At 42.5% G+C, this 18,626-nt stretch overlaps 1 pseudogene; it reads right to left on the bottom strand.

Annotated features, from left to right (window-relative positions):
* Positions 1-12,595: 12,595 nt before the first annotated feature.
* Positions 12,596-13,739, bottom strand: LOC139363569 (large ribosomal subunit protein eL6-like; annotated as a pseudogene).
* Positions 13,740-18,626: the final 4,887 nt, after the last annotated feature.

Below are 18,626 nucleotides of genomic sequence, written 5' to 3'. Positions count from 1 at the left end.
TAGAGCATCGTTTAGAAACTCAAATATGTAAAATGGACTATTATCAAGGTGTTAATGAGGGGGTAAGTATCAATGTTTATACTACCATAAGATTCTTGATTGCTTTACGAAAGAATCTTAGTTCTGTGATTCCCTATCTGGGTTTGCAGAACACCCTGGGCAGTGGGTTGTTGCAACAAGTTCACAAATTCCTAAGTTCACCAAGAATAAGTAATAGGTCTTACACATAAGTGCATGACTATCTTTAAATATATATAGATGATAATATGATTAAAGTTAAGAAACACAAACTATTACTGATTTCAATTGCTTTTTAGCGTTGCTTTTTAGCTTTCCAGCAGGCTGATCTTTAAAGTGTTTCCGTGTTGCCATCATACAGGAATTCACATAATACTTTTACAGTAAAATGTATCTTCATGATTCTGTATTGAAACATTTTAAAGTAATTTAAAAATAAGAACAAATTTTCATATATGTATTCACATATTTATCATTTCTAGTGCTTTTCAGTCCTTTGTGTAGATCATGATTTCCATCTGGTACCATTTTCTTTCTGATGGACTTCCTTTTACATTTCTTATAGTATGTGACTATTGGTGATGAATTCTTCCAGCCTTTTTACATCTGAAAAAAGTCTTTACTTAACCTTTGTTTTTTTTTTTTTTTTTTTTTTTTTTTTAAAGATATCTCCACTGGGTATAGAATTCCAGGCTTTTTTTCTTTCAGTACTTGAAAGATGTCGCTCCACTATTTTCTGGCTTCCCCTCTGCTGTCATTCTTATCTTTGTTCCTTTGTACTTGACGTATCTTTTTCTTGTGGCTGCATTAAAGCCATTCTCTCTATTACTGGTTTTAGGCAATTTGATTATGATGTACCTTGGTCTTCTTGTATGGGGTTCATTGAACTTGCTGGAACTGCAGGTTTATTGTTTTCACCAAATCTCATTAGGCTGCTTAAAATTATCTCACAGTTCACTGATGCTCAGTTCGCTTGTTTTTCCAGTCTTATTTTTTGGCTTCATCTTGAAGTTTCTATTGCTATGTCTTCAAGTTCATGAATCTTTTCTTCTGCAGCTCTAATCTACTGTCGAGAGGATGTGTAGTAATCTATCTTCTAGCCCTGCACCCTAGTCTTCCAGTTCTCCTATACAGAGGCAACTACCATATTTATTGGGCTTTTTTCCAGAGATGATGCATACATTTAAAGAGACAAAGATACATATTCCTTTTCCTCCCATAACAGCATGCTATATATACTGTTAAACACTTTACTTTTATCTTGATATGGTGCTTGGATATATTTCCATATAGAGATGGTGCATTCTTTTTAATGACTGCATAATATTTCTTTTGTGGATACACCATAATTTACCTTTCAGATTTTAGATTACTCTCTGTTATTTTCTAAGTGAAAGAATTATCATAAAGTCCAGATATGACGTGAAAATGTAGGCATGTTAATAGCAGATGCCTCTGTTTCAGTAGTGTTCAATTATGTTTTTTCCTATGAGTTCCAGGGAGGCTGCTGGTATGTTTCTGCTCTCACCAGATACATTTATGGTTTTTTTTCTTAGTATCATAGAATGCGGCATATTATAGGGGCAAAAGGTAGGTAGGTATATGGTAGGGCACTCCAGGAAGCCAAGAAGCCTGATCATTCCTTTCACGTAGCACTAAGAGTCTTACGGCTCTCCCTAAGCAGGTGTGCAGAACCCTGCCAGTTCTAGCTCTACTCCCCACAGTATCCCCACAGTTCACTGGGAGATTGACATGTTTCAGAGAGTAAGTGACAAGACAATGCTCTTGAGAAAATGACAGCAAACCCCAGAGAGAATCAGAGATGCTGAGGCTGGGCATAGTAGCTCATGCTTGAGAGGCTAAGGCAGGAGGATCTCTTGAGCCCAGGAGTTCAAGACAAGCTTAGGAAACATATAGTGAGACCCCCATGTCTACAAAAAATTAAACAAAAATTAGCAGGGCGTGGTGGGGCATGCCTGTAGTCCCAGCTACTTGGGAGGCTGAGGTGGGAGGATTACTTGAGGCTGGGAGGCCGAGGCTGTAGTGAGCTGTGACTGTGCCATTACTCGACAGAGCAAGACTCTGTCTCAAAAAACAAAAAACAAAAATCAAATAATAGTTAATGGAGTGAGAGAGAGGAGTGAAAGTGGGTTTGAGTGCCACTGAACCTGACATTCCTGGAGTTTCTTCTTCACATTGGTCTTTTTTAAATTTTTGAGCTATTCTAGTATTAACTCTTTTGCTTAAACTGGTTTTATCTAGTTTTTTTCTCATTGTACTTTTTAGAATGATTTTGGTAACAGGGAACCCATGTGTTATCCCATGTGTTATGGTCTGAGTTGTGTCCCCTACCCTACAATTCCTATGTTGAAGCCCTAACTCCTGCTACTTCAGAATGTGACTGTATTTAGAGACAGGATCTTTAAAGAAGTGATTAAGTTAAAATGAGACTGTTGGGGTGGGCCCTAATCCATGACGACTAATGTCCTTTTAAGAAGAAAACATTTGGGCACACAGGAGATACACAGGGATGTGTGCATGGAGGAAAGACCATGTGGGGACTCAGATGACTGGAACTGGGACAGCTGGGGCTGGTAGATTCACTTCCAGCTTCGTCACTCATGATTCTAGAACCCTGTGATGCTGGAAGGCTGGGCTTAGCTGGGACTGTCAGCCAGAACACCTACACTTGGCTTCTCCAGCTTGCTAGTCTCAGCAAGAAGGTGGCTATCTGCAAGCCAAGGAGAGAGGTCTCAGGAGAAATGCCTTGATGTTGGGTTTCTAACGTCTAGAACTATGAGAGCATACATTTCTGTTGTTTAAGATACCTAGTCTGTAGTACTTTGTTATGACAGCCCTAGTTGACTAATATGCCACTTCAAAAGAGCTTGAACACTAGAGGAACGAATTAGTTCATGTCACCAGAAGCCCAGAGACGAGGCAGCTCCAGGGTTGGTTAACTTAGCCACTCAGTGCTGCCTCAACGAGGAGGTTTTTCCATCTTTCTACTTTGCCATTTGTACCAGTTACTTTTGCTGTCTGAACAAATGACCCCGAAACATAGTGGTATATAAATCCGCTTGTTATGCTCATGGATTTTGTGGGTCAAGACTTCTGTCAGGGCACAGCAGAGATGGCTGGCTCCTGTTTCACGATTCTGGGCCCTCTGTAGGAGGAGCCTTGAGCGGCTGGGTGTGATCTGAACGATTGAAGATGACTCAAATGGCTGGGAACTGGGACAGCTGGGGCTGGAAGATCCACTTCCAGCTTCTTCACTCACGCATCTAGAACCCTGTGATGCTGGAAGGCTGGGCTTAGCTGGGACTGTCAGCCAGAATGCCTACACTAGGTTTCTCCAGAGTGGTGGTCTCAGGGTAGCCAGACATCTTACATGACAGATGGCTTTCCTCAGAACAAGCATGCCGGCAGTGAGTGCGCCAAGAGAATCAGTCAGGTGCGGCACAGCCTTTTATGACCTAGACCACTTCTGCCATATTCTATTGGCAGAGGTAGTCAAAAGCCCTACCAGATTTGAGGGAAGGGGACCTAGATTTCGTCTATTGTGGAAGGAGTGTCAAAGAATTTGCAGCCATTCAAAAAAATTGCCACTCCATGCTCATCTTGGGAGCTAGTTTTTTTCATGATTGTTAAGAGTGCTGCAGCATCTTGGGTAATGTGGTAAAACCTCTTCTCCACAACAAATACAAAAAAATTAGCTGGCCATGGTGGCACGTACCTGTATTCCCAGCTGCTTGGGAGGTTGAGGTGGGAAGATCACTTGGGTGACTGCAGTAAGCTGTGACCACACCACCGCATTCCAGTCTGGGTGACAAAGCAAGACGCTGTGTAAAAAAAAAAAGGGCTACAGCAACTCTATGCTCTATGTGTCACAATCTCACACATTAACATCCAGGGGTAGAAAAGGAAAACGTTTCCCTGAAGTCCCACCAGCAGGCTTCTCCTCACATCCCCTTGGCAAGAATTGGGCTGTATGTCCTTTCCAAAACTGGCAAAAGGAAGGTCACTTGCCCTGCTCAGCTTAGCCTAATCAAGTTCCACTCCCCTTGGGCTGAAGATAGGATGGCTTTCTTTAAGCATAACGTCCCATGGAATGGGCAAATACTCTTCAGAACTTAGGTTTGCCACTGTGGAGGAACCTCAAGAGAATGGATTTGGGGAGGTGACTTACAGTGTCTGCATAAACTTTCTATAAGGAGAGTCTGGCCTAATTAGGACGTGTTTAAGAAAGAAGATAAAGATGGCTTTCATTATGTCCATAGGCTGGGGTCCTCAACAAGACCACAGTTTGAATTCTTTGCCATGCTTGTACTTTCTCACTCTTATATTTGTTCCTTTTCTCTCCTTGCCTCTTCATAGAGATCTATTACAATTTTTAGTACCAAGAGCAAATGCTTCTGTTCCTGGAAAATCAGGGGATGCACAAATAGCGTGTTCTTAAAGCAAATGTGACAGTTACGATAGAGATTCAGCCCCCAGATGGGGTCATCAGAACCCAATGTGACAGCTACAATGCATCCCTGATTCCTCATAATAAGCATAATAGCCTCTGAGAATATCTCAGCACAAACTAGGTTATGAATGATTGATTAATAAGTGGATGAGTGCTGTACAGATCGCCACATGCCAGTTCTGCTGAGAGCCATAATCTCCCATCTAACATTGTCTTATCACTGAGCTCACACAACGAGGCCTGTTCTTTATGGAACAAAGTCAGGGATGTTTTCCATGACTCATATTGGGAGCGTCCCACAGAAAAAATGGGATGTTCCATAGTGGGAGATGAAATCAAAGTTGTTAGAAAGTCTGTTTATAAGTCTTCCTGTCTGTGTGTGTGTGTCTTTCTGAGTGTGTCTCTGTATCTTCCTCTGTTGTATTTCTGTATGTGTTTCTACACGTGTCTGTGTTTGTATATCTCTACATAATTGCTGTGTGTGTATACGTCTGTGTGTGTGTCTCTGTGTATGTGTCTGTGTGTGCATCTCTTTGTGTCTGTGTGTCTTTTTTTTTTTTTTGAGATGGAGTCTTGCTCTGTTGCCCAGGCTGGAGTGCAATGGCGTGATCTTGGCTCACTGCAACATCCACCTCCTGGGTTCAAGCGATTCTCCCGCCTCAGCCTCCCGAGTAGCTCGAATTACAGGCACCCACTATGATGCCTGGCTAACTTTTGTATTTTTTAGTAGAGAAGGGGTTTCACCATGTTGATCAGGCTGGTCTCAAACTCCTGACCTCAGGTGATCCACCCACCTCGGCCTTCCAAAGTGCTGAGATTATAGGCGTGAGCCACCGTGGCTGGCTGTCTGTGTGTCTTATAAAATTTATTTTTATTTTTAATTTTTGTGAATTATCTGATTTTTTACTTATTCTCTAGAGTCCAGTTGAGCTCTTTTGCAGGTGTATATACTTTTGCAGGTATGTATCTTTTGCAGGTGTATATACTTGGGGGGTCCATGAGATGTTTTGATACAGGCATGCTGTATGAAATAACCTGTGTGTGTCTTTCTGAATGTAGCCCTCTATATCTCTGTTTGCTGTCTCTGGGCATGTGTAAGCCTGTTTCTCTGTGTGTTTTGGCATGTGAGTATATTCCTTTCTACGCAAATATCTTTCTGTGTGCAGGTTTCTCTGTATGCACATGTGTATCCCTGTCTGCATGTGTGTGCAGGCACATGTGTGTGTGTGTGTTTTGTGTGTTTGTGTGTGTGTAGAGTTCAAGCTCAAGTGGAAAAGAGTAACCTAGGAGGAGGAAGCAGCTCCCCTCAACCCCCCAGGAGATCTAGATAAATTTAAGGCAGGGTAACATCATGTGAAGAGTAGGGAATGGCCGCTGGGCTCCCTGGATGTTCAACCCCATTTTCCCTTTAGCTCACTGCATGATTTTCTGTGATTGATTTCAATTCTCTGGGCCTTAGTTCTCTTGGAGATAATACTACTTGCTTAACCTAGCTCACAGGGATTTTCTGAGAATGAAATAGTAATGTAATTTCGAATGCTTTCGAAAAAGTTAAAAGCACTATAAAAAGGAAGGCATTAAATGGATTAACATTGGACTTGATTCAGGGAAAACCTTTATGTTCAAGATATCCATGGAAAGGGGACTTTGATTCAAATCAAAATCTTTGGGTGATAGATCATGAAGGTTGAGTCACATGTGCTATGGGGGAGGAAAGGAGAAAATCAGCTTTGTGCTGAAGAAAGGCATCCTGCTCCAAATCAGCAAAGACAAAGAAGGTTCATTTTGGATGCAGGTTCTGCTCCATTAATGGTGGCTACTTAGAATATGATGTGAATAAGGTTTTAAGGGCTGCATCCTGGCCAGGGTGATAATAATGTCACTCGGGGTACCTGCCATAGATGTCAGGGACTTAGAACATGCAGGCTATGTACTTACTGTCCCTCCCAGAGCAGGGAACTGGGCTAGACAGTATCAGACTTGGAGTCTGAAGACGGGGGCTGATGTGTCAGAAGTTGCCAAAACTAAAAATCTTCTTAAGTTTTGAAGTCATTTAACTTCTCGTCTGTCATACTACCTTGGTGATCCTCCCTTAGGAGGTTGGACACCAATCCAATTTAATTGTTGGATTCATCCACAGATTTGTACAAAATGGTGTAAAGACAGGGTCTTATTTGAATTGGGAAAGAGAGATGATTTAGATTGTCATCGTGGATGTAAAGAATCTTCCATGCTCTGCCATTTTAATGTAATCTCTCTTAGGTTGGTTTTGTCACAAGTTTTAAAAGAATTCTCTAATTTTTTACTTATTCCCTGGAGTCCAGCTGAGCTCTTAAGAAAATTAGAGACCAATGACATCACGTAAACCCCATAACACTTTTTTTACCTTGCCTGTTCAATATTTCTTTCTTTCTTTCTTTTCTTTTTTTGAGACAGAGTCTCTCTGTCGCCCAAGCTGGAGTGCAGTGGCATGATCTCTGCTCATTGCGACCTCCACCTCTCAGGTTCAAGTGATTCTCCTGCCTCAGCCTCCAGAGTAGCTGGGATTACAAGTGTGCACCACCATGCCTGGCTAATTTTTTTATTTTTTAGTAGAGACAGGGTTTCACCATGTTGGCCAGGTTGATCTCGATCTCCTGACCTCCACCTCAACCTCCCAAAGTGCTGGGATTAGTCAATATTTCCTTACCCTTACTTGAAGATTCAGAGGTCTTCCCACACAATAGCTTCATGACTCAGCACATGTGCAGCAACTTAATTTTCTTTTCAAATGCTCCTTCACCTAGCCCTTTTGACTTGAATGTACAAACTCCTTTTCCCTTTATCAGAATAAATAATTGGTGTCATTTTGTGTAGGTGAGCACGCATAAGTGTGTGTGTTGGCATCAGATATCGTTCACCTGATTATTGATTCTTTGCAAAAGTCAATAGCAAGAGAAATGCTGTTTAAATAGGTTTCACGTATCTTTTTTTCTAATTTGGGGGATTAGAGGTAGCAATGTGGGCTGGATGACAGTATGAGGAGGAAGCTGAACATTGCTTTTTCATAGAGTGACTGGTTTTATGAAATACCTCATGTCAGGCACTACTCTAGGTACTGCAGATAGAATGAGAACAAGGAAGACACAATCCCTTTCCTCACTCACTTCACTGAAGATACAGTTGAACACACAACTGCAAATGGGTGAGGCATTTGTTTCCGTGCACACATTGCAAGGGCATCGAACATTGCTGGGGCTGGGGGCAGAGGGGATGGGCAGGGAAGGCTTCTAGAAATGAGCCATGCTTAAGCTAAGGCCTAAGGAACGAGGAAGGTATAGCCCAGGAAAGGAGAGGCAGGGTAGAGAGACTGAAATAGCACGTGTGAAGCTGTGAAATAAGGAGACAGTGGCACGTACAAGGAAGATGTATGTGGGAGGTGTTCATTAGAGAGATGTTCACCGTGGCTAGAGTGTGAGGGCTCAGGGGTAGAGATTGGGCTGCAGAGATAGCCGGTTTATAATGATTTTGAAGGATTCATGAAGGACTTTAGTGCCATATTTCTGCAACTTAAAAGATCTTATGAATTACCCATAGGTCTTGTTAAAATGCAGATTTGGATGTAGGTCTGGGTGGGACCTGAGATCCTGCACATGTAACGAGCTTCCGGGTGAGGATGCGGCTGCAGGGAGAGGGCCACACTTGGAGTCGTAAGGCTTTTGACTCTATCCTGAGGGCAATGGCAGAGCCATTGAAGCATTTTAGGTAGGAGAATGCCATGACCTAACTGTGTGGTAGGAAGATACCATTACCTGCAATGTAATAAATGGATTTTAGGTGGGTAGACCTGGAAAATGAAAATCAGTGAGGAGGTGGTAGTAGCAGACAGTCATAAGAAATTTGCCAACTAAGGTAGTGGCAGTGGGCATGTGGCCTCATTCCTTAGCCCTGTCCTGTTCAACTTCCTGCAATATTAATTCTGTCCATATCTGCCTCCTTCACTATGCAGTGGGCTCCTTGGTGGTAGTGCTTAGGCAGTGTAGAGGGAGGCAGTGTAGCATCATGCTTAACAACATAAGCCTTGGAGTCATTTGAGCCTGAATTCAAGTCCCACCTCCATGATGTACTATGCTGAATCTCTCAGGGCCTCCACTGTCACATCTGCTATAGATGAGAATGACACTTGCCACAGCGTGGAAAGAAATGAAATGATGTAGATAAAGTGCTTAGCCTATGCCTGACATTCATTGATTAAAAACATATGTACAGCTGGTTGCGGTGGCTCACGCCTGTAATCCCAGCACTTTGGGAGGCCGAGGCGGGTGGATCGTCTGTGGTCAGGAATTCGAGACCAACCTGGCCAACGTGGTGAAACCCCTTCTCTACTAAAAATACAAAAATTAGCCAGGCGTGGTGGCAGGCACCTGTAATCCCAGTTACTTGGGAGGCTTTAGGCAAGAGAATCACTTCAACCCAGGAGGCAGAGGTTGCAGCGAGCCGAGATTCAGCCACTGCACTGCAGCCTGGGTGACAAAACAAAACAACAAAACAAAACAAAACAGATGTACAGAACACTTGCTCCAGTGTGTTAGGGTTTGGGGTTTGGCAATGAACAAAGTATATTTGGTCCCTGCGCCCTTGGCACACTTGATAAATAGTAGTGGCAGTAGTTGCTTATTATTCTTAGTTATATCTCTCTGCTGTTGGCCCATTCATTTTGCACACGGAGACAACCTGAAGCTCCAGCGGCTCCTTGGTCTGGACAGTAACACCCAACACCACCTGAACATGTTATGGAGATGGACACTGTATTCTATACATTTAATTTAATTGATTTCTCAAGCCCTAGCAGTACTTTCAGCTTAATTATCCATAAAACTGAAGCAAGGATGCTTGAGGTCTAACATCATTTTCCGGCTCAGTAATCTATATGTGGCCAACCCTGCAACATTACATTTAATGTTTTTCAAAGGATTGGGAGGGTGGGTGTGTATCCCATCATTATCTATTGCCTAGAGATGGCTAAAAATTTCCATGTAAAATAACATATTTGGCTTTGAGGCTGTAAATTTTCAAAGGAGAAATTGAGCTGCTGAACACTTGAGGGGTGATATGGTTTGGATATCACCCCTCCAAATCTCATGTCAAATTGTAATCCTCAATGTTGGATGAAGGGCCTGGTGGGAGGTGATTGGATCATGGGGGTGGATTGCCCCCTTGCTGTTCTCCTGATAGTGAGTTCTTACGAGATCTGGTTGTTTAAAAATGTGTAGCACTTCCCCCTTTGCTCTCTTCTTCCTGCTCCAGCCATGTAAGATGTGTCTGCTTCCCCTTCCGGCACGACTGAAAGTTTCCTGAGGCCGCCCCGCCATACTTCCTGTATAGCCTGCAGAACTGTGAGCCAATTAAACCTATTCTCTTTATAAATTACCCAGTTTCAGGTATTTCTTTGTAGTAGTGCAAGAATGGACTAATACAAAAGGAAAAACAGAAGATAAGAGGAATGTGAAGATAGCAGTGGAAAGAAAGAATGATTGGTGGTCTTTGGCAAGGAGGATGGCACCTGGACTATGGGAGCTTTGGTGGGCTCTATAAACCGCTATAAGATACCCAGCTATAATAAATTAGATAGGTTCCCTGGCTTGTAAAGACTCTGGCTACTTAAGCCAATGGGAATTTAATGGAAGGTTAGGGGAGCTGGATCCCACAGCGGGAACCTGTGAGAGGCTGTCTGAGTATGAGGCATGTTGGAGGACCATGTTTGAGAAGGGGCAAGAACCTAACAAGACTTGGGAGGATTGAGCAGCAGGGACCCCTGCAATGGCCTCATGGCAGTAAGAGTCTGACTTGTCTCCTGGTTGGTCTACCATCAACTCTTCCTTCTTTCTCTGCATTTGTTCTAGACTCAAAGTCCCAAAAAACAACTAGCTGAGCCTAGGCTGCAGGTCTGTACCCTGGTTGTTTTGTGACTGGAGGGAAAATCTCTGGTGACTTCAGCTTTTGTACCGGGGGTGGGTACCTGGAATTATTTTCCCATGGTTATACATATTGATACATATACATTTTCCTTCTGGGTAAATTCCCAGAAGGAAATACATTAGAGTGTTATTAGGATGGGGGAAATGGATGTAGGCATCTGCAGCATGTAAAATGACAAGGTTGATGACTTATTAAGAATCAACTTGTTTATTGTTCCTTTTAGGTTTGTTTAAATGTTGCTTGCCTTTCTAGGTTTCTCCAGGCAACTCCTCATCTCCAGTGTTCTCATTGCATTTTGTATTACTCTTAGCTTTTAATTCTCAGGGACAAGGACTGACCTCATTCAACTCTGTGTTCCTAGGGCCTAGCAAAGTGCTTAACACGTAAAAGACATTTGCCAACTTACAGTTGAATAGAAAACGTATGTGTGGATATCTTACCAGAAACACAATTGTAAGCAGCTGGGAATTTCAATGGGTAACTTTTCTGTGTAGAAAACATTAAAAAATTGTTTTGTAGCCCATGCATGTGTAAAACCCACTCCCCAAAGGCATATAGCCTTGAACAGTGTAGAGTCAGAGACAGTAAAGCATCCTTTCAATTTCAGCTTCTATTCACTTGATTTTTGAAGAATATTTTCTTTTGCAAAAGCCTCCTTCACTTAAGAAGTTTTCTTGCCTTGTTAGGTATCAGCCAAACATTTTCTCTTTAATCTGGAGACATAGGATCCTGTTCCCCAAGATATTTTGATTTCTGCAAATGCTTGGGATCTGCTGAAATCCAGCTCCCTGTTTCTAAGATGAAACCTGGACCATTTAGGGCATGTAGGGGCCAAGGGCCATTGAAGATTTGCTGAAAATCACTGAGGTGATACAGATTAATTAGAGAAAAGGCATACAAATTTATTTAACGTGTATGCAAGAGAACCTTTAGAATGAAGACCCAAAGATACAGCATAAAAACTATCCATTTTTATGCATAGGTTCGACGAAGTATGGACAGCTGTGTGGTAATAGGATTGGGCAAAACGTGCATGACTGAGTAGTGAAACTCAGCGAGGCCTGTCTGTCTAGGTTCTTCTTGGTCCATCTGAGCAGCATTCCTTTCTTCTGGGTGAGGGGCAGGACCCTGTCTGGAATGGGGGTCTTATGACTCACAAATAAAATAGATCAGATCATTTCTTTATGGCCAGTTTTCACGCAGAAAAGTGGGGGAAAGTTAGAACAATATTTTTAGGTTTTATGGCTGGCTTTAAGGAAAAGGGGTTCTGGTTCCTATGACCTACCTCGGGGAAGAGAGATTCTAGTTTCTCTGGCTAGCCTTGTAGGTGAATGGGACTGAGAGACAGGAGGGCAGGAGCAGGTCAGGGAGAAACGTTTGCTTCTGAGGCTTTCATTTTAGGGTATTGTTTTCTGAGCTCCAACAGGCATCTATAGGGCTGGTAAATTTACCTGGAGTAGCCAAGTACAAATGAATTACTTCAGAGTCCCATTCTGGCTAGCCAGAGAAACGAGAATCCTATCTATCCTATTTGTGAGTCATAATTAAACCGATAGTCTTATCTAAGGGTGCCAAAATTCTAGAATCTGAATTTTATCCTAGAATTAGGTCCCCCTGGCTCCCCTTCAGTGAAGCGACTGGCAAGGGACTGTGGAGAATTGAGGCATTTGCCTCCTAGACTTCCACCTCCCTGGTCTAATCAGAGCAAGCAGCAGAAACTGACTGATATAAGCAGAGAAGAAATGTATGGAAAGGCCATGGGACAGCCCCCTACAGTGACCTGAAAGGCTGGAGGATTGGGCAAGATCAAAAGGAGAGTGGGCAACCAGGACCAAAGCTAGAATTGTGAATAGCCCCTGGCCACAGAACCAGACTGACAGGGTCCCTGCAGTGCTTGCCACTGAGCCTGATTACCACAGCCTGCAGAGGTGCTGCTAGCTACACACAGGCTGACCCTACTTCTCCTGGGAATGGGATTTTGTTTTGCTATCACCTGCCCCCAGGATGGATTCTTTGCAGTCTCCTATTCTCTGCATTTCTAACTGCTGTTTCAAAGTCCTGGGTGCCCTGCTTTCAAGAGGGGTTGGGAAGGTGAGCACCACATTAAAAAAATGTATCAGTTATTTAATTAGAATCTTCTTAAGAAATTTAGAACATCAATGCGTGAGGATAAATTCTACTCGTCAGGGCAAACACAGATCACAGTTAGCCCTGGAACTGAGGAATAGCTTTGATATTGGTAAAATTTGCCAGTCCACACCTTTCTGATCAACCAGACACCTCTCCATAACTTCCTATTTCTCTTTTTCTGCACCAGAGATCTCACCTTCGTGGTGTCTGGGCTTCTGCAGTTTCTTCTTGAAGTAAGCATCAGTAAGACGTTTTGGGATTTTCACATTGCTGACTGATACCAATTTTTATAGAGGTGACAGTGACAAATTACTGGTGTGTTCCTCACAGAGAAACTCAATTGAGGACCAGAGGTCCAGTCACAAGTAAGAGCCACTGCCCAGCTAGCTGCTCCGGGAGAACCATCTTGCCTCTGTGGCGCCCAGTGAGGATGAGCAGAATGGTCCTGGGAGCGATGCTTGCAGTTTTCTGGCATGCTGACTGCAGGGTTTTTTTGTTTTTGTTTTTGTTTTTTTGAGGCAGAGTCTCACTGTGTCACCCAGGCTGGAGTGCAATGGTGCGATCTCGGCTCACTGCTACCTCTCGCCTCCTGGGTTCAAGCGATTCTCCTGCCTCAGCCTCCCAAGTAGCTGGGACTACAGGTGCGTACTACCACTCCTAATTTTTGTATTTTTAGTAGAGAAGGGGTTTCACTATGTTGACCAGGCTGGTCTCATACTCCTGACTTCTGGTGATCTGCCCACCTCAGCCTCCCACAGTGCTGGGATTACAGGCATGAGCTACCATGCCTGGCTGCTCAACAACTTTTTAGATACATCTCCAGTAGGATGATAAGGCATCTTGTGAAGTTTAACCACTGGGGCACCACCATTCTTGTCACCACCAACTGGTTTTGTAACAGTTGCAAGAACCTTCTCCTTTTCAATCTTGGATTTAGCCGCTGAGTACTTCCTCTTGTACGTGCCTTTCTGGAACACATAGCAGGTCGGGAATATCTGTCAATTCCTCTGATGAGGACAGGATTTCAGCTGCAGTGGGGCTTCCCTTTCTTGGGTTTTTTGGCCTTGAGGTTACCCTTTGTTACCTTGCCACTAGCATCAGCTTTCTTGGATTCAGGTTTCTTCTCCTTAGTATCTGGCTTCTCAACTTTTTCACCCACCATCTTATAAGATGAGAAAGACAGCACCAGGCTGGGTGCGGTGGCTCATGCCTGTAATCCCAGCACTTTGGGAGACTGAGGCAGGCAATCGCTTTAACTCAGGGGTTTGAGACCAACCTGGCCAACATGACAAAATTTCACCTCTACAAAAAAAATATAAAAACTAGCTGGGTGTGATGGCATGTGCCTATAGTCTCAGCTCCTTGGGAGTTGAGGTGGGAGGATCGCTGGAGCCCAGAAGTTAAGGCTACAGTGAGCTGTGGTTGCGCCATTGCACTCCAGCCTGGAGTGCAGTGAGATCCTGTCTCAAAAGAAAGAAAGAAAGAAAGAAGAAGAAAGAAAAAAAGAAGACAGCACTACATTTTCAGGCTCTTTAACAAGGTGCTTAAGGTTAGGGGCCAGCAGAATTCCCCAAAGGTGATAAAGAATTTCATCTGCTGGGTAGCTAAAAGAAAAATGCCCATGACATCTATTTTAAGCCATTGTTGGTAATAGTAAGAAAATAATCTTTTTATCTTTTTGGTGTTTTAGATTTTGACAATCAAATGCTTTGTTGGTTCAACACAACAACACGGATGGCTGGAGGATCACAAAAGAATCTACTATGTCTATCATTTCCTTGAGTGTCTGAATGAAATGTCATTGGCTCTGTGGCAAGGGGCTCTGCCACTTACTAGCTGTATGACCTGGGAGCAATCATTTAATTTTTCTCAGCCTCAGTTTCCTCATTTATGAAGTGGAAATGACTTTAGCATTTATCTCTTACTTAGAGTTGTTGTGTGATGATATCCATAAAGCTCCTAGGACAGTGCTCAGTGTATAATAGTGCTTAATAAATGGTAGCTATTAATGGCTAATTTAGAGAGACTTGAGATTGAGGATTGGCCAAAAGGGTCAAAATGCAAGGCCTGCTGATGTCCACGATGTACCAGGTGTCCACCTTCAAGGATAATTTGGAGGAAGGAGGTCATGATAAAAGATGAAGTGAGTGACCTCCAAGTTGGATGACCTCCATCAAACAAGATGGGCAAATTCCCAAATGCTACTGGTCACAGGTGCTTGAGCAGAACAATCTGCTTTCAAAGTACAATTAAATAGGAAAATGCTCAGTGATCTCAAGGGGTAGACCCACGCCGGTGCCCCATCTGCTCAGTTTAGGCACAGCCATTAGACAGTGCTGGGGAAAATGTTTATCTCTAGTTTACAGAAGGTTCTTTTGGAATCTCTTTGCAGAACTCAAAAGGGGGGTGTTCTCAGCAACTTTTGTTTAGGTTGGAATCCTAGGAAAGTCACCAATCTTTGGAAATACTCACATTTCTATTTTTGTTCCAGTTATCCAGCAGATAATAAATAGGTTTTTAGTTCTGCTAAGTGCTAATTTGAGAGGCATCTTGTTTAAAAGTTATTTATTGGGAGAAAATATGAAAGATGCAGCCTAAGAAATAATCTGTTGGTGTTGCTGACTCACCTTTTTAGGTAAGGCATCAATTTTATTATTATTTAGCCTTTTTGCTAGATGAAGAATGAGAGTGAATCACCAAAAAAAAAAAAAAAAAAAAAAAGAAAAAGATTCTAAGAGATGTGCATACATTTGTTTTCCCATAACTGAGGATCATTTGAGTTTATGTAAGACGCTATTTCAGAGTTAGCACATCACCTCTAAAGCTGCTGCATTTAAAGCTGGGTTGGTTGTTAAAAGCACCATTTAAATGTTTTCATGGAGGAATTAGGGATGGAATATGTACACACTGGTCACCCAGGGAGATGTTGAAATAGTCATTTACCTCTTTAATGGAGGCAGAGAATGTAATTAATAACCATTTGCATATAACAGTTAAATATTTCATGGTGGTGACAATGATTCATCCCTACTTCCTACAGCATCTAGAGCAAAATTAAACCCAGGTGTTAAGACGTTCAGGAAACTATAGAATGTAAAAACTCAACATTTACCCTGTCTCTGTCCTACTAACTCACCGTCCTTGTATTCCTCTCATACTCATCCTCCTTCTGCAAGTAGCAGTTTTAACTTCTGTATTGCTTGGCACCCCAGGCTTCCTAATTTACAGAGAGAACTTGGCTAGTGCAGGGAAGGCAAATAGGTTTCAAGTCTCAGATTTCAACCTGAGATTGATTGGTAGTGGCTATGTGGAACACTGTGTTGAAAGGGCTTCTAAAAAGTTGCCTCTAGGCGCAGTGGGAAAGAGGGCAGTGATTGATTAGTAATGCCTGCCATGGGTTGGAGAGAAGAGTACTGGCCTGAATATCATTTATTTTGCCATCCTCAACCAGTGCAAAGAACCCAAGATTAAGAATTGGGTCTGGTCTCGGTTTAGCCATAGCATGCCATATGATTTTGGACAAACATCACCATTCTAGTTTTCCCAAATGCTAATTTAGAGGAAATTTAGTCTCTCACGCAAAATTTAAAAGGCTGTTATAAAGATTGAAAAAGATTTGAAAGCACAGAAATCTACATAATATATTGTTATGTTGCCATTTTCCAAATGGAAGGCTAACTGGACAGCTTACAGATTTATGTAAGACTCAGAGCTCCATTGTAAATCTATTAATTTTACAAATGTGAGGGGTATAGGGAAAAGAGAGTGTGGAGTCCTTCTGCAGAAATGAGAGATTGAAAAGGTCAGAGATAAAAGGAACTTAAATATTGTCTAGGAGAGTGGTTTTCCTGTTTTTTTTTTTTTTTCTTAAAATCTGAAAAACTCCCTTTTCCCCCTCAGACAAAATCCTTACGCACACCCAATACAATAAACCAGTAAGTGGTGCTATTCTGTTTGAAGGTGTTTATTTCTTAGTAGGCTTCCCAGATCCTTGGTGTAGAGTAAGTATTAAGTAGGCTTCCCAGATCCTTGGTTGTAGAGTAAGTATTAAGTATATTTTAATTCAATTACATGTCCCAGGCATCTTCAGAAAGAGGTATTAAAACTTTTCCAGTGTGTTAAATTCTGCTACCTCACCAATGACATCTTGGACCTTGACCTCCAATGTGTGTGTGACCAAATTCCCCTCATAGAGGCTGGGAAGAGAGGTACTTGTTTGAGATCCAAATGATAAAATGCCTGGTATGGGAGGAAAAAAAGGATTTCTGTGTGAGAGAAAAGCTAGTCCTAATTGTATTACAAACACAAGGACATAAAAAAGCTCTTCCATTTCTAAAATCCTAGAGTGGAATGAGAAGTCCTTACAGTGACTTTGCCTCATCATTATCCAGACATCCAGTTAATATTCACCTAGTAATCTACTGTGCATCAGGCATTGCATTTAGCACTGGGGATACAGTGTTAGGCAAAACTGGGTCCGTGTTTTCATGGACCACATATTTTGTTGGGAGAGACAGAATGAACAAAGGTAAAAAGATTTTAGATGGTGATATGTGGAATGAAAATAGTTTTCATACAAGGGAACTGAAGGTGGAGCTTCTAAATAGCGGTTGCTCCATACTTGTTAAATGAATCAATAAAGGCTTATTATGGGCCACCAGAGGCCCCAGACCACACGTTGACAATAAATATTTTCAACAATGTAAAGAGTAGAACCATATCAATTGTAATCTTAGAGTTCCCATGGGGCGCAAGAGAAACTTTATTTGCCTGATTGAGTGGGAGTCTGGCTAAGAGCATTGTGGCTAGGGCTTTTTATATCTTTATATTTTGGAGCTGGCCGGCCACATTTCTGCACCTATAGCAATGTCATAAAAGCTACTCCCTGCTCACGGTAATGAAGCACAGAGGAGTTGTGTTAGGAATTTATGTCAGCTGGAGAAGGGACGCTGGAGTAGCCAACTTATAACAAAATAACTTTAATAAATTTTGTTGACTGAGGAAAGGCAAAGCATTTTATGGATCTGGAAAACAAACGAGTTTAGGGCTCAGAGCTGGGAGAAAGTGATTACAGAAGAGAACTCAAAGCTGAGAATAGAAAGAAGAAGACTGAAAGGGAGTCAGATAGAGGTGTGAGGAGCCAAACAGGACAAAAAGTTGGGTTCCTTTACTATGGACCCCTCTGCCTTACAGGAATGAAAGTGGGAATAAAATACTCCACATGAAACTTACTTCAAAAGCCATAGTTCACAAGAAGAACCATTAATCTCACGGTGATGGTTAATTTAATTTAATCTTATTTTTGAGACAGACTCTTGTTCTGTCACTCAGGCTGGAGTGTGGTGGCAGGATCTTGGCTCACTGCACCCTCCACCTCTCGGGTTCAAGCGATTCTCCTGCCTCAGCCTCCTGAGTAGTTGGGATTGCAGGCGTGTGCCACCATGTGCGGCTACTTTTTGTAGAGATGGGATTTTGCCATTTTGGCCAGGTTGGTCTTGAACTCCTGACCTCAAGTGATTCACCTGTCTTGGCCTCCCAAAGTGCTGGGATTATAGGTATAAGCCACCTCACCCAGCCTGTGATGGTTAATTTTAATACATCATCTTGATTGGGCCACAGGGTACCCAGTTTAAACATTACTTCTAGGTGTGTCTGCAAGGATATGTCTATTTCCAGATGAGACTGGCATTTGAATTGGTGAACTCCATGAAATAGATTGCCTTTCCCAATGTGGATGGGCACCCTCCAATCAGCTGAGGGCCTAAATAGAATAAAAAGCAGGGGAAGGAGGGATTTGGCCCCTTCCTACCTGCTGCATGAGGTGGGATCTTGGTCTTATTCTGCCCTTGGACTGAGATTTACACCACTGGGCCCCCTGGTTCTCAGGCCTTCAGACTCAGACTGGGACTGTACCACTGGCTTGCCTGGGTCTCCAGCTTGCAGACAACAGATCATGGGACTTCTCAGCCTCCATAATCACATGGGCCAATTCCTCATGCCTTAAATTAGAGGCATTTCCCATTTGTATGCTTTGAAAAATCAATTCACA

This window comes from Macaca nemestrina, chromosome 6 (genome assembly GCF_043159975.1).
Source record: "Macaca nemestrina isolate mMacNem1 chromosome 6, mMacNem.hap1, whole genome shotgun sequence".
NCBI lineage: Eukaryota > Metazoa > Chordata > Mammalia > Primates > Cercopithecidae > Macaca > Macaca nemestrina.
The sequence above is the reverse complement of the archived record's forward strand: the minus strand, read 5'-3'. Positions and strand labels throughout refer to the sequence as shown.